Consider the following 15,166-nt stretch of genomic DNA (forward strand, 5'->3'; position numbering starts at 1 on the left):
GGAATTGTGTATTGATGTAATATTGGTGATTGAATGGTGAAGTAAGGATTATTTGTGGTGATTTGATGATTGGAATTTATTTTATTGGCATGTTGAATATGAACCACACTTTTATTATTGGCATGATTGAGAGCATGTTTAATTAAACTAAATGTTTAATTTGGTTTGGAATATTGAAAGAGAATTTTATTATGGTTCATATAATTTTTTTATTGATGCTATGACCATGAGGAAAGAGCTATTAAAGTGTCTAAGGACACGAGGATTAAATTACAATTTGGTGCCTAAATTCCCTTAAGGTGTTTAGTGTTTCCAACACAGAAAGATAGGATTTGTGGCGCATTATGCGTTTAAGGTGTCTTTGACACCGAGGTAGATTAAAAAGGGTTCAACATTAAAGATTATGTGGTCACTAATCATTCAAGAATTAAATTGGTATACTTAGTTGCTTGAATGGTATTGATTATTGTTATTGCTATGGTTTGTGAGCCATCACCAAGTTAAGTGACATGTAAATAATGTAAAGTGAAAGAGATTGCGCATCAAGGCTCTTGGAACGTATATACCTTGAGTATGAACATATGGGGGGGAGTTGTGCGACTTTATATTTGACCGTAACTTCTATTGGGAGTACAGGACGCTATATATTCCTTTTCATTAATGCGCAGGAATTCTGCCACTTACGAGTGGTTCTTTTATACTGGCACGGTTAGCTCCCGTGTTAGTACCCCTTTATTGGGCAGGTTAGGAAGAAACCCGTTCGATGTGTACTCTAGCTAAATTAATAATTTAGTTATTTATTGAATGTTCATGTTGTATGTTGTATGTGTGTAAACAGGTGCAACAAGGTAAGTTGTGTGATTGATAGGTTGAAAGCATGTTAGTGTGTTTCATTACGCTTATGTACTTAGCTTTGTTGATTGTGTGTTTGCATGTTTGCTTGGCCTTGTCTTTACCTCGACCTTACGACGACCCATTTCTAATGGCGAGTAATGGGAACAAGTAGAGAGAAGCTTTTCAGGTGATGGAGCATATTCATAATGAGCATGAGTGAAGAGCGAATCATGCTTAGTTCTCATAGGAATATAATGTGTCTTATTGCTTTATTATTATTTATTTATCGTGCTTGCAAACTAACACAAAGTTTTTGGTATTTTCACGGTCTTAATAAGGGCCTACAATGGTTCTAAGTTGTAGGTTGACTTTGTTTGATTTTGTATGACTTTGGTTTTACTTTAATTCTGTTGGTTTTGACTTTAAAGTTGACTTGTTTTGAAAGGTTTTAGAAATAGTCTTCCGTTGTGTGTCTTTGATAATTGTCTTAGCCGTTTTCACGGTGGCGGTAATATCTTAGATATTCCGATTTCGTATTTTAAAAAGGGTAAAACAGGTATTTTAAAGGAAAGAAATTTCTAGGGTATTACAAAGTGGTATATGGGAGCTTTAGTTGAGATTTTTATTACCACTAAAGCTAAAAACGTGTTTTAAAGTGTTTTGTTTTAAACTTGGCCAAGTGTTTATTTAATTAAGTAATTTTAAAAGGGGAGTTATTTTATTTTATTTTGATTTTAAGAGGACCAAAAAAAAAATTATATATATTTTTATAGGGTTCGAATTTTTTTTTATTTATTTAAAGAAGTCCGAAAAAAATATAAAAAAAAAAATTGGGACATCCAAAATTTTTTTTTTAGGGTGTCAGAATTTTTTTTTTTTTTTTATGTTGGCCGAGTGTAATGGCCTTTTTCGGAGCTTATTTTCGAAAATTAAATTTAAAGAAGAGTCAAAAATATTTTTAGTTTGTTCATTTTGCAAGAAAGTAAGGATTGAGGTAAGTATTATGTGTTAAAAGCATGTTGGTGAGTTTGGGTAGGAAAGAATTTGGGCATATAAATTAGAAATAATTATGTTCTTGTATGCATATAATATTTAGGTTGTGATGTTTAATCATGTGAATTGATTGAAAGCATGTGATTATATGATTAGAAATAGGTTAGATTGTTTGATTGATTGAACATTAAACCTAATTCATGCAAGAATTGTACTATTTTTATTTTCTTTGGGAGGGGAATTCTTTTCTAAGCCTTTTCCTTTACAGGATGTCGATCTTTCCTAGCAAATATTCCCAAATTGGCACTCTAGTTAAGAAAAACAATGAACATCCATTTGATTATGTCAAGAAAATCCGATTCTACTGTTCTCACCTGAGTGATGTCCTAGGAAACAAGCTTTATGACCTTCCTGATCGAGTTTCTGCTATGATTATTCACTGTCTTCCCAAAGAACCCCCATATCTTGTTGTCAAAACAAAGTTTTCTGATTTCTATCTACCGGGGGACGTTCCAAATTACTCTAAATACAGAGATTATTATGGTCAGTGGTATCCAGATCGTAGATACTTGATTTCTTACCTCGTTAAAGTTGAGAAATATCATTGTGAGCATTTACACATTCCATATCCAAACTACTACTATGATGATCCAGCGGGGAATAATCCCCCTTCCTCTAGGAAGTTCTTCTCCTACTCAGGGTGATTAAGCAGGGACAGTTGGAGAGCAAGAAGAAGGAGAGATGATGGATGAGAGTAACCATACTGTTGATAGTTCCATTATGGAGATTTATGATCCAAATCCACCTCCACCTCCAACCCCAATCATAATCAATATTTCATCTGACGGTGAGGAAGATGAAGAGTTCGTTCAAGTTGAGGAAGAACCAGAGTCACCTGAACCAATGGAGGACGCAGATGACCCTGAATTCGATTCTAGAAGCTACAAACAATCTACAGATCAGATAAGAGGGACAATGTTCGAAAGGACTAGATTTTTGTAGTTTCATTTCTTTTAGGATTCTTAGACTTGTTTCCTCATTTTTTTATTTCAGTTTCAGTAAAATAATAAGTGGCATGTCCACAGTGAGTCGGTAAACTTATGTAGTTACATAAGTTATTAGAACTCATTTTATTTCAGTATTCCATACATTTTCTTACTCATCAATAAAATTTCATTTAATTCTTTATCAATTAATTCTTTTCGTTGACAATTAATTCATTTCATTCCCAAATCATTCATTTCGAGTCGCTATTCCAATGAACCAATTCTCACTCAAAACAATCCAATAACTCATTTCTAGGCTTTGGGAGTCCATGGGAATTGTTTTTATTTATTAATGTGATGCTTTATTAAATGTATGGTTGGTTAATAATTAATAATTGGTTGTCAAACCTGCAAATTTAGGGAATTCTAGCTTTTGCTATCCCAATTTGTTAGCTTCAAAATTTAATGTGTATGTTTCAACGGTATTAATTAGTTAGATGAGTGTCTACCTTGAGAGCTAACCAAGACCATAATTAATAAAGACCCTTGTTTTTAATTCAGGCGAAGAAAAATGGTAGGAGGGAGTGGTAACAACAATGATGGAGGAGAGTTGAGTGAAGTTGTGAGACAATTAGCAGTTGTTGCCCAACAATTGGCAAGGAACTCAACCAACAATGGGGATGCTCAGGGAGAGCTGTTGAAGAAGGTGGCACAAAGCAAGCCACCAACCTATCAGGGAGAGCCTGACCCAACCATACTAAAAAACTGGTTAAGAAAGTTCAAGAAACTGTTTGGGGCAGTTGGGTGCCCAAAAAATTCTAAAGTTATCTGTGCTACTTATTGCCTAAGGGGTGAAGCTGACCTTTGGTGGCAACAAAATGAAGCTACCATTAGGGCGTTACCTATATTCAACTGGACTGTGTTTCAAGAGAAGGTTAGGGACAAGTTTTACCCTAACTTCTTACAGAAACAAAAGGCTGAGAAATTTTCTAACCTCGCAATGGGAGAAATATCAGTCACTGAGTACTACACCAAGTTCATTAAGCTGTCACGATTTGCCAAGGAGTCTGTATCTACAGAAAAGTCTAAGGCTAGAAAGTTTGAGAGTGGACTGACTACTGATTTGCAGCTAAAGCTATGTGGGCAAGTGTTTGAGACCTTGGACGAAGTGTAACTTTTTCTTTCATTTCAAAGGCCATTGTTTCAAAATTATCGAACTGTTTAAAAACAGTAGATGTGATAGATTTGCCCATAGTTATTCCTATGGGTGGGGTAGTAAATTGTACAAAGACCTTTAAGGATGTGCCTTTAGAGATTCAAGGGAAAGTTTTTCTATCTAAACTTATCGAGTTTGAATTGAGTGATTTCGATGTCATCTTGGGAATGGATTGGTTGAGCAAGTAGAGTGCAGAAATTAGTTGTCAATCACATAAAGTAAAAATGAGTACAACTGAAAATGAATCGGTGACGTATTGGATGCATGGTGAGACCAAGTGCCCAAGGATTATATCTGTGTTAAAATTGGCAAAGTACATTTAAGGGCATCTAGTGTATTTTTGTAGTTTGAGGAACATGGAACATGAGAAGACAGCTAAGCTTGAGGATATAGAAGTAGTGAATGAATTTCTGGATGTGTTTCTAGAAGAGATTCCTGGAATGCCACCTAAAAGGGCAATTTATTTCACAATAGAGCTAGTTCCAAGAGCGACAACAATTTCCAAGGCACCATATCGAATGGCACCAGTAGAAATGAGTGAATTGAAGGAGCAATTGCAGGATTTGCTAGAGAAAGAGTACATCAGACCCAGTGCATCGCCTTGGGGAGCACCTGTGTTATTTTTTAAGAAGAAGGATGGAAGTATGAGGCTATGAATTGATTATAGGGAGTTAAATAAGGTCACCATACAGAATAAGTACCCATTACCAAGAATCGATGACCTATTTGACTAGTTAAGGGGCGCAACTGTGTTCTCTAAAATTGATTTGAGATCTAGCTTCCATCAGTTGAGAATTACAGATGAAGATATTCCCAAGACTGCATTTAGAACAAGGTATGGACATTATGAGTTCACAGTAATGACTTTTGGTTTAACGAATGCTCCATCAATCTTTATGGACTTAATGAACAGGGTGTTTCATCCATTTATGGAAAAATTTGTGGGTTCATAGATGATATACTGGTGTATTCAAAGAGTAAAGAAAAACATGTAGAACATCTGAGGGTAATTCTGCAAACATTAAGGGAAAACAAGCTTTATGCAAAGTTCTCTAAGTGTGAGTTTTGGTTAGAAAAAGTAGCATTTCTAGGTCATTTTGTGTCTAGAGATAGAGTGGAAGTAGATCCAGCAAAGATCGAGGCAGTAAAAGGTTGGCTTTTTACACCAAAAATAGTGTTTGACGTTAGGAGTTTCTTAGGTTTAGCAGGGTATTATAGGCGTTTTGTGAAGGATTTCTCGAAGATTGCTAAACCTATGACCACTCTAATGAAGAAGGACAAAATATTCGAGTGGGATGACAAGTGTGAAGAAGCATTCTAACTCTTGAAACAGAAGTTAATCACAGCACCAGTACGTGCTTACACTGCCAGACGATAGTGGAATCTATGATGTATATGGTAACGTATCCAAGAATGGCCAGGGATGTGTATTTATGCAAAATGGGAAGGTGATTGCGTATGCATCAAGACAGTTAAAAACTCATGAAGTAAATTACCCTACTTATGACTTAGAATTAGTTGCAATCATTTTTGCACAATTTGGCGGCGTTACTTGTATGGAGTGAAATGTAGGATTTACACAGACTATAAGAGTTTAAAATACATTTTCACTCAAAGGGATTTAAACTCACAGTAAAAAGAGATGGTTGGAATATATGACGGATTATGACTTAGACATACAATATCATGAAGGGAAAGCAAACATAGTTGCGGATGCTCTAAGTCGTAAAACCAGTCACAGACTGAATACTTTAATAGTGGCTGATGAGTTCTATAGAGAAATGAGGAAAATGAATCTTGAAGTTGTCATAATGGGGAGTGCTAGCAGGCATACTTGCAAACCTAAGTATTCAACCAACAAAATTTGATGAGATAAGGGAAAAACAAGCAGGAGATGTAAAGTTGGATAGGATTTGCAAGAAGATAAAGCAAGGAAAAACTACATATTTCAACATTTATGAAGATGGAAGCTTAAGGTACAAAGGTCATTGGTGTGTACCATAGAAATGTGAGGAGGTTAAAAGAATATTAATGGAGGAAGGACACAATACACCATGCTCAATACACCCAGGAGGGGACAAGCTATACAAGGACTTGAAAAAGGTGTATTGGTGGCCTAGAATGAAGAATGAGGTTGCAAAATTTGTAGCAAAGTGTTTGACTTGTCAAAAGGTGAAGATAGAACATAAAATACCACAAGGAACTGTACAGTCATTGGATTATATTTCAATGGACTTTGTGACTTGCCTCCCAAAGTCAAAGAGTGGAAATGACACCATTTGGGTAGTGGTAAATATACTTACAAAATTTGTAGTGTTCAAACCAATGAAGGAGACTTGAAAGATGGAGCAACTTGCAAAAGCGTACATCAATAATGTTGTGAGATTATATGGAGTTTCAAAAGATATTGTGTCTGATAGAGATTTTAGGTTTCTTTTAAAATTTTAGAAAAGTATGTAGGAAAACTTTGGTACAACGCTAAAGATGAGTACAACATTTCACCCTGCCACAGATGGTCAAACTGAAAGAACTATATAAACCTTGGAAGACATGTTAAGGGCTTGTGTTATAGATTTCCAAGAAGGATGGACGATAGCTTGGACTTAATTGAATTTTCTTATAATAATAGTTACCATGCAAGCATTGGCATGGCTCCATTTGAGGCATTATATGGAAGAAAATGTCACAGTCCGATCTGTTGGAATGACATAAGTGAAACAATGATCTTAGGGCCTCAAATGATTAAAGATACAGTTAAACAAATGAGGGAGATTCAAGCAGCACATGATCGTCAAAAGAGTTACGCGGATTTAAAGCGTAGGGAGGAAGAATTTGAGGTTGGTGACAAAGTGTTATTGAAAGTGTCACTAATGAAAGGAGTAATGAGGTTTGGAAAGAAAAAAAAACTTAGCCAAAATATATTGGTCCATATGAAATACTGCAAAGGATAGGCAAAGTAGCTGATAGATTGGCCTTACTTATGGAGCTAAGTAAAGTACATGATGTATTTCATGTATCTCAGTTAAGAAGGTATATCCCTGACAAGTCACATGTGCTACAACCCAAAACCATTGAGTTAGATCAAAGCTTAACCTATGAGGAAAGACCTTTCAAGATTCTTGATAGTCTAGTGCGTAGTACATGCAATAAGGATGTTAAGATTGTTAAAGTGTTATGGTCTAACCAAGAGTATGAAGAAGCAAATTGGGAAGCCGAGGATGACATGAAAAAGAAATATCCCGAGGTGTTTGAGGTATGTTGAGTTACGGAGATGTAACTTGTATTCTTTAAGGGGGGAAGATTGCATAGAATTTCGTGCTTTTTCCCTATATATTCAGTTATTTTTGTGCTTTTTGCACAATTTTAACGATTATTTTGAGTAATTTAATTTCAAAGAGACACTAAAGTAAAAGTATGATTAAAAAGTGAGGAAAAAGTTTGAATTTCGTTTCCCAAGTTTTGGGATTAAACTTCTTTTAAGGGGGGTAGACTGTAATACCCCCTATTTTTATACATATTTTTAATTTAAAATAAGTGTTTCTTGAAGTATTTTAATAAGTGAAATGAATTATTTATGAGGTTTTATTAATTTAAAGAATTTTATAAAAGGTCCAATTTATTTATTTAACAATTTTGAAATACTATATCTTATAATTTGAAAATAAAAGGGCTTATAATTTTATAATTTAATTTTTAAAAGTCAATAGTATTGGAAGGAAATTCAAATAGTAGTTAGAATAGGAAAGGGATCATTAAAGGTAGAATTGAATTTTAAGTAGGAGGGTTGTTAAGAAAGGGTATAAATACCTATCATATGAGCAAAATAAAACTTTGCCTACCCAAAGGTAATTCTCTCTTTCTCCTCTTATTTTCTCTTTCTCTCTCTCTCACTCTCTCTCTCTCTCTCTCTTATTTTCCCCTTTCCCTTTTTTTTTACACCACCGCACACCACCAATGGTGGCCGGCTGCCACCACCACCACAGCCGGCCACCGCCAGCACAGTGTGGCAGCAGCAGCAGCCGCGAGGAGGTGGCGCCGACCACTCTCCCCTCTTCTTCTCCCTTTTTCGTGCACACATATAAAAAAAAAAAATTCTCTTTTGTTTTTAATCCTAATCTAGCCTTTGATTAATTATTGTTTTTGGGGTTTTGTGATGATTTATGATGTTTGATAATAAGTATGAAGTATATAAATTTTTAGATTTGGTTTTAATTTAAAAAGCCCCAAATTACAAACCCTAGATCTCTAAGTTTTTGTATATTGATGGAAATTGATTATGGGTGATTTAAATTATTGAAATAGGTGTTTTAAAACATATTTACAGCAATTTGATGATTTAATAAAGCTGGAAATTTTGTATATAAGTCATAATTAAGTTTCTTGAAAGGATTTTTGACTACACATTAATTGGGGATTTAAGTAAGGGTTTTAAATTAAATTTCAGCTTATTTTAAATGATTTATGAGTGATTTAAGAAGTGTATATATTGTTGGAAATTTGTGTGAAATAGGTATTAATGCCTCTTTGTAATTTTGAATTGTAGGAGATTTTCAAGTGAGTGATTTTGTGTAGTCGTGGCGATTTTGAGATCGTATTCAAGGTACGTTCGCGTACTTAGCAATTATTTGAATATGTAGAAGCATGCTAGACTTTGATTTGTTAATTCCAAGTAATATCATGATAGGTATTGATTGGGATTGTGGATTGATGTAATATTGGTGATTGAATGGTGAAGTATGGATTATTTATGGTGATTTGATGATTGGAATTAATTTTATTGGCATGTTGAATATGAACCACACTTTTATTATTGGCATGATTGAGAGCATGTTTAATTAAACTAAATGTTTAATTTGGTTTGTGTACTGAATATTTCAAGCATCAACTTTGAGCCCCACTATGATCATGCACTTAAGCATGGTGGCGTCCAAGGGGAAGAAAGCTAGAGTAAAAGAGTCGCCAACAAGTTTTAGGAACTTGTAAACCGTTCACGAGGTGAAGGTTACATCCCTTCGCGATCACAGAGATCGCTAACTCCATAGCGGTCCTGAACCATGACTGGATATTCAGGGATGAAGGTATAAATCCAACCTAAGAGAGATTGAACTTGCCCTAAATAGGCCTCTACTTTGTTCTTTACATATTCATGTGCGCTTTCCAATTAACATACAATCAATACATTAATCCTAAACCTGTTTAATCTATGTTGGTTGATTATTAATGCACAAATAAATCTATTATTGGCGATCACTTAAATTAAAATCATATTAGCTTAATTCAAATTATTAATTATCTTATTAAGCGTGATTTTAAGTACAAATTCCCTTTATTCCTGCAAGAGAGGGCGTGATTAAGCAATAACAACGATATCAAGCAACATAGTAATATTAATACCACAAATCATCATCATCATAACAATCTCATCAAAGCATAATAATATTAGCAAGATCCTAGGCATAATACACTAGTACAAAATTGAGTTTATGTAACACGTGTTGGTAACACTTATTGAAGTGCAAAATTAATAGATATATAAGTAACACTTTCGTAACATTTTTTTAGAATGTAACACTTTTAAAATTAGTAACATTTAGAGCTGTCAAAAACCGACCCGAACTGGTGAATCCGATTGAACTATTCCGAAAAGGAACCGAACCGCTAAGAACTTGTTATTTTAAAACCGTAAACCGACCCGAATTTTTAAAACCTGAAACTAACTGATCCGAATGTTTGAGAACCGTTAATGAACCGTACCCGCTATCAAGCCGAACTGATACAACCCGAAACCGAGAACAACCCGAACCGAGTACTTTTGAACCCGATAGCAACCCGACCCATTGTAAATTGAAACCGTTTAAACCCGACAAAAACCCGATAAACCCAAATCGTTTACAACCTGTAACTGGTTAGGATTGAACCGTTTATAACCCATAATAAGTTATGATCGAACTGTTTACAACCCGTAATCGGTTAGTAGTGAACCGTTTATAATCCGTAAGTTCGTAACCCGTTATGACCGTAGAATTTTTTTTTTTTTTTTCTTTTTTTTGGGTATATTTTATCAATAGTAAAACAAAAGGGTTCAATTTGAATTATAAAGTATTTATATTGAAAAGGTTTGGAAATGTCATTGAAACTCTTATGCTACAATATTATCGTCCTCTAACGAGTAATGGCTTATGGAACACTATATTGTATTAAAAAAATTATAAATCTAAATCAAAAGCTAACTCTAGATTTGGTATTATTATTTGATCCTTAAAATCATTAAAGTTAAACAACTAATTAATACTCCGTATGATCTATTGGAATAACTAATTAAAGAATATTGAGGATATACTAGACGATATACGTTAACGAAACCCGTTTAAAACTGACAAAACTAGTTGTCAAACCGGCTAAGTTCAACTCGCACCGATTACAACCCGACCCGATTAGGACCCGACATGTGTTGACCCAAAACCCACTTTAAATTGACAAACCTCGTTTTTAACCGACTGAATTTAACTTGAACCGATTATGACCCGAACCAATTATAACCCGACCCGATTAGAATTCGACCCGAAAAGAAACAGCAATAAAAATAAACCAAACTGAACCGACCCGGAATTATTTAAAACCGACCCGAATTGACCCGTTAATAATTCCAACCCGTTAAAAACCGACCTGTTACAAACCGATAACCGATAAACCGAACCCAAAACTAAATCGAAAACCCGATTGACACCCCTAGTAACATTACAAAGTAACACTTTTCACATAAGTAACATTATAGAGTAACACTTTTAAAATACGTAACATTTTATAGTAACACCTAAGAAGTGTTACTTTATTTTTATAACATCCCTAACTTATAAATAAAGCCCCATCATGGCATTACTCTCTTTTCCTATACTGCACTCTAATAAGGACAACTATGTAAATTGACCTCGTTGTCTTTGGCCTTCACTAGTGAACTAGTCAACTAGTGACTACTGACTACTGACTAGTGAGTACTACAACTTTTTTTTTTTTTTTTTTTACAAGAAAAGTACTACTGTAATACTGTGCAACTCTACAAGTAATAAAATTCCTCAAAAAAAAAAAAAAAAAAAAAAAAAAAGAGAAAAAGAAAAACTCTACAAGTAATAAAATAAAAACTTTAAAAGTATATATCGCTGGATTCTCACTCCTACTCAGAAATGATGAACCCTAAATTGCCTTCAATTGATTGCTCGAATCTCCCAAATTGATTGCTCGAATCTCTTGTTACTCGATTACTCATTTCTGCTCGATTCTCTTTTGCTTGAAGTGCTTCCAATTGATACGAATGAATTGCTGGATCGCCCAAATCGAAAGTTTCAGGTATCAATTTAATTATTTTATGTTGAGTTTTTGATAAAATTGGTGAAATTGTGTGATAATTTGTTGATTTCTTTCGATTTGAATGTCACTTTCAGTTTTGCCATATCAATTTTGTTATTACTGCTCGAATTTTCTCTTTTCACTCGAATTTGCTGCATGTTAGATATTGCTATTGTGATGTTTTTGTTAAATTCTTAATTGTATGAACTGATTTATGTTTATTGCCCTGATTTATTTGGAAATGCAGAATTGATTATGTTGTAGAACTTCGACTTAAATAGTCATTCGTGGCAGGGATTCCATGATTATTATTACGTTATTTTTGCCCTCTAATCCACAGTTTATAATTAACTTTGATATTTTATTATTGATATTTTTGAATTGATTTGCTATTAGTTGATGTCAGATAATAGAAGAAATAGGGTCAGATTGAGGTACTTTGATGATACTTATAACTGCAGTTATGAAATTCTGATAACCTTATTTCAGTGATTGTTTTTGGGTTTTCTCCTAGATTTATAATTAATTTCGATGTATAATTATTTTTGTTTTTGAAAAATTTCTAGTTTTCAGTGATCTATGGATTTTAAGATCAGAGTTCTACAAGCCTATTGCTGTTGCAAGGGAGGCTATTAAAGGGTGGGTGTTGCAGCTATCCTATTCCTTTGAGAAGTTCAATAAGGTATGGCTCAATGTATCCCTTCGAATTATTTATTCGTTTTAGAGGATGAACAATACGCAAAGAAAGTTAGAGCTAAGAATACTTTAGAGAAATATAGTACTAAAACGTGGCTCACATTGAGAGGTTTACCAAGAAGATTGGATGGGCTAGAATCATACATAGCTTTGGATTTAAATTAAATTAATGAATGAGTATGTCTATGAATGTTTATGTGCTATATTGGAGGTGAAGGAAACAGTGATTTGGTTTTCACTAGAATTGCTTAGAAATGTCAATAAGTTTTTGAAGGAATGAGCTCTCTATTCCATGAGTTTGTCATTTAGAGTCCAAGCCAACCTCTTATTTAAAATATAATTTCAGAAGCCTTTGTATAGGGCTAGTCTAGAAATATGTGAAAAACCATATATATTTATGAAAAAGTATAGATAAGTAAAATTATATAATTTACTTTGTATTTGTATTAGTTTTCTTTCGTTGATTATTGTAAGTATAACGAGAAAAAACTATAATATATTTTATATGACATGCATTGGATTTGCTTTTCTTTCTATTATCCTGGCCTTTGATTTTTCCACCTTTGATAGTGGAAATTATCATGATTAATAACTTCCTGACATGCATTGGATTTGTTTTTCTTAGCTTGCTATTATCCATTCCTTTTATTTAATAGACATGCATTGGATACTGAAGATATGCATGCTGATATTGAACATTTGATATATGATGTTCATAGAGATGTGGCATAAAGGTATGAAGGGGTTGGAGATGAGCCCAATGTTGAGGCTAAGAAGTTTTATAAGTTAGTTGAAGATGGAAAACAAGAGCTATATCCTGGGTGCAAAAAAATCTCTAAGCTATTCGAGGTTTGATATTATAGTGGCAGTTGAATACCCATAAGCTGTTGAATATTCAGAGGGTCACTCTTAATTTCATAAGGACCTAAATTACATTTAGTTAACTGTTACGATACCCTTTTTACTAAAAATATGTTAGAAATTAATCTAGACTTTGTTTATGCGCAATAAGGAGCTCAGGTGCTCTTTCGATGCTCAGGTATTTGAATTTGCAGTCAGTTAGGTGCTCTTTTGCTCTTTCTCTGCTCAGGCATTTGAATTTGCAGTCAGTCAGGTGCTCTTTATCTCTATCTGTTCTAAGGTATTTGAATTTGCAGTCAGTCAGGTGCTCTTTCGTTGTTCCCGACTCTCTCTCTCATTATTTATTTTTTGCTTAAATTCATGGAAAAAAAATTAATGCCTTGGAGTCTTATGGTTGTTGGCCTGTATTTCCTAATTTTGAACCCTACGAATACCAAACTTAATGCCTGCAATACCCTTTCTACTAAGGTTATGTAAGAAATTAATCTAGACTTTGTTTTATGTGAAGTCAGATGCTCAGGTACTCAAATCTGCAGGCAGGTGGCCTGGGATCATTATTGTCTGCCTAACAAAGGTATTAAGCTCTTAAACTCATATCCTAATCAGTGAAGTGGCTAGTAGAGGTCCTATGACATACATAATTCTACAGAACAAAGGTCTATGCATTTGGCAGATTGTGAGGGTGATGATATAGCCTAGAAGAATTTGGCAGATACATTAGCTAAAAAACTTGTTCTGCTATAGATTGTGATGATGATACAGCATTATAGCCTGATATTGCTCTGATTCAAAGCCTATTTTTTCGAGTCTATGTCATTTTATCATGTTACTAGGCATCCGTTTAATAAGTACCCATTTCATGAAAAGCACTAAACAAAATTGAATTCATTATTGTGATGCATATAAGGTTTTAAACTTTGGTCACTTGATTGATTTCCCTACAATATTTTATGTTTGAATTTATTCAGCTATTTTTAACATTGAACTCACTGAAGAACTCAATATATGTCAAATTCACAATATATTTTGATTGCCTTATGTTTATACACCCCCATATCTTTTTATTGGCTCTTTATACAAGTCCCTAGCACATTTTCAGATAAGTTTTACTTGAGATGTATTGGTAAAGTTAATACATTCTCTTTTAGAAAGCACTAAGTGTTATTGTTCTGCTTGTTTGATAATGATGCTTTTCACACATATATAGGACGAGCAAACGAATCAAGATGAAGAATTAGAGTAGCAAGTAAGGATGCCACAACAAACATGGTCGCATATATGTAGCTATCGCTGTCTACTGCCTCTGTTATTGCTGTCTGCTGCTGTTATGTGACTGTTTCCTGCTGGTGTTATGTTTCTGTTGTCTGCTGCTGTTTCTGATGCGCGCTGCATTCACTGATGTCTGCTGATATTGCTGTCTGCTTCTACTGTTAGTTGCTGGTTTGGCTTGCTGATGCGCGGGCTACTTTCACTTCTGTCTGCTGCAATCTTTTGTTACTGCTAGCTGCTGTTACTGCTATTTGTTATTACTAATGACTTATATTCCTTTTTTGTTTTGGAATTTGGAAGTCTTATCTAGAGACCGAAGTTCATGACTTTTTTTTTGTTTTGTTTATTGGATGTTTTTTTTTATAAGATACTTATGAAATTTTATCAATTCAAATTATTGGTATTTATTGGGATTGTTTTTTTTTTTTTTTTTTTTTTTTTTTTTTTTTTTTTTTTTTTTTTTGTAGTAGTAATATATTAGGTTTTGGTTAATATTCTATAATAACAACAACAACAACAACTGCTGCTATTATTATTATTATTATTATGATTATGTTACCTAATAATTAATAAGGTGTTATATTAGTTTTTATAAAGTGATACATAATATCGAGTAAAGTGTTACTATGTGTCAAAAGATGAGTGACAAATGTTACCTAAAAATTAATAAGGTGTTACATTAGTTTACAGAAGTGATACATAATTCCGGTTAAAGTGTTATTATATGATTGATAAATGTTACTAAAGATAAGTAAGTATTACATAAGATATAAATAGTAACACTTTAAAAATGATACTAATAATATAAAAAAGTTTTACATAAGAGGGTTTACTGTAACACTTTTAAAAGTATTACCATACATTATTCAAAGTGTTACATAAGACCTTAGGTAACATGGGTGGATGTATCACCCACTAAAGTGTTACCTATTGTCTACAACAACACTTTTATCACTTTATGTAACAG

General features: G+C 33.7%; 1 long non-coding RNA gene across 2 annotated transcripts; it reads left to right on the plus strand.

Annotated features, from left to right (window-relative positions):
* The first annotated feature begins 11,145 nt into the window (after nt 1-11,145).
* Nucleotides 11,146-14,602, plus strand: LOC145587626 (uncharacterized). 2 transcript variants are annotated; one of them, XR_014101330.1, is made up of 4 exons: nt 11,146-11,373; nt 11,947-12,055; nt 12,789-13,504; nt 14,138-14,602. It is a non-coding gene; the product is annotated as an uncharacterized LOC145587626 (long non-coding RNA). The 2 variants fall into 2 exon arrangements; XR_014101329.1 differs by having other exon boundaries at nt 13,439-13,504.
* The last annotated feature ends 564 nt before the right edge of the window (nt 14,603-15,166 follow it).

Source organism: Chenopodium album, chromosome 17, assembly GCF_948465745.1.
Source record: "Chenopodium album chromosome 17, dcCheAlbu1.1, whole genome shotgun sequence".
In the NCBI taxonomy this organism is placed as follows: Eukaryota; Viridiplantae; Streptophyta; class Magnoliopsida; order Caryophyllales; family Amaranthaceae; genus Chenopodium; species Chenopodium album.